Below are 1,766 nucleotides of genomic sequence, written 5' to 3'. Positions count from 1 at the left end.
ATTCTCAATGGAGAAAGATTAAAAACAGTTTCCTTGCAAGCAGGGACCAGACAAGGATGCCTGCTGTCACCATTTCCATTCAAGATTATTGGTTGTGCTTGCTAGGGCAATATGCCAAGAGAAGTAAATAAAAGAAATCCAGATTGGCAATGAGACAGTTAACCTATCATTATGTGGAGATTATATGATACCATACACAGAAAACTCCAAAGACTCAACAAAAAAATCTGTTGGAGTTAGTAGGCCAGTTTAGTAGAATGACAGGATATAAGATCAATATCCAAAAATTAGTGAGATTCCTCTACAGTAATAAAGAGAACTCAGAGAAGGAAATCAAGAAATAGCACCATTTAAAAGAGCCAACTACAAATTGAGATACTTGGGAATGAACTTAACTAATGATACAAAAGACACAAAGAAAACTACAGAGCATTTCTGCAAGATACTCTAAAAGAGCTAAAGAAATGAAAGAATGTACCCTGTTTATAGAAAGGAAGACTCAATATTGTGAAAGTGGCAATCCTACTAGAAGCAAGCTACATATTCAACACAAGCCCAATCCAGAAAACAAGTTTATTTTTTAAAAATATTGAAACAGAAATTGTCGAATTTATTTGGAGAGTCAAGAGATCCTGAATAAGAAAGACCCTTCTGAGAAACAATGATGAAGTGAGAGGCATAGCACTTGCTGAACTCAAAACCTACTACACAGTAGTAGTAACCAAAACAGCATGGTATTGGTACAATGATGGACCCATAAACCAACGGCAAGGGATATTCTTCCACTTCTCTAGGTATCTTTTTGTTTCTTGTAGTGATATTTTGTAATTTTCTTTTAATAGATCCTTTGTGCTTCTGGTTAGATTTAGTCCCAAGTATTTAATCTTGTGATTAGCTATTGTGAAAGGTATTGGTTTACTTAGCTCCAGTTCTGTATTCTCTTTGTCACTGTAGAGAAATCCAACTGATTTTTGTATTTTGATCTTATATCCTCCCACTTTGCTGAATTGGTCAACTATGTCCAGTAGTTTTCTCACCGAGTCTTTAGGGTTTTCTAAGTATACTATCATGTCATCTGCATATAGAAATAATTTTACCTCCTTTTTGTTAATTTGGATATCTCTTATTTCTTTCTCTTGTCTTATTTTTATCGATAAGAATTCCAATACAATATTGAATAGGAGAGGTGATCCTTGCCTAGTTCCTGTTCTCAAGGGGAATGCTTTTAATCTCTAAAAGGAAAGCCAAAGACTGGGAAAAAATAATTATTAATTAAATGTCAGATAAGAGACTTATAATCTAGAATTTGTAAAATACTCGAGCACCACAACAAGATAAAGGTAAATAACCCAATTGAGAAATGGATGCAGAATATGAACAGAAATTTTACCAAAGAAGATATTCAGATGGTCAACAAACATATGAAGAAATGTTAAAAAAAATCTCTATTTCTAAGAGAGATGCAAATTAAAATAACTATGAGATATCATCTCATCCCAGTAAGAATTCAAAATTTTACAGAATAGCAAACAACAAATGCTAGCGAGGTTGTGGAGAACCTGGAACCCTTATTCACAGTTGGTGGGAGTGTAAAATGGTGCAACTGCTATGGGAAGACTGTCTGGCACGTTTTTAAAAAGTTGCAATTAGAAATACCATTTGACTGGAGAACATCATGCTGAGTGAAATATCCCAGTCACAAAAGGACAAATATTACATGATGCCACTGTTGTAGAATGGGACTGTCCTTGGGGTTGGGGAGAGAC

This window comes from Elephantulus edwardii, unplaced genomic scaffold, assembly GCF_000299155.1.
Source record: "Elephantulus edwardii isolate Elephantulus edwardi_28Jun2011 unplaced genomic scaffold, EleEdw1.0 scaffold00030, whole genome shotgun sequence".
Taxonomy (NCBI): domain Eukaryota; kingdom Metazoa; phylum Chordata; class Mammalia; order Macroscelidea; family Macroscelididae; genus Elephantulus; species Elephantulus edwardii.
The sequence above is the reverse complement of the archived record's forward strand: the minus strand, read 5'-3'. Positions refer to the sequence as shown.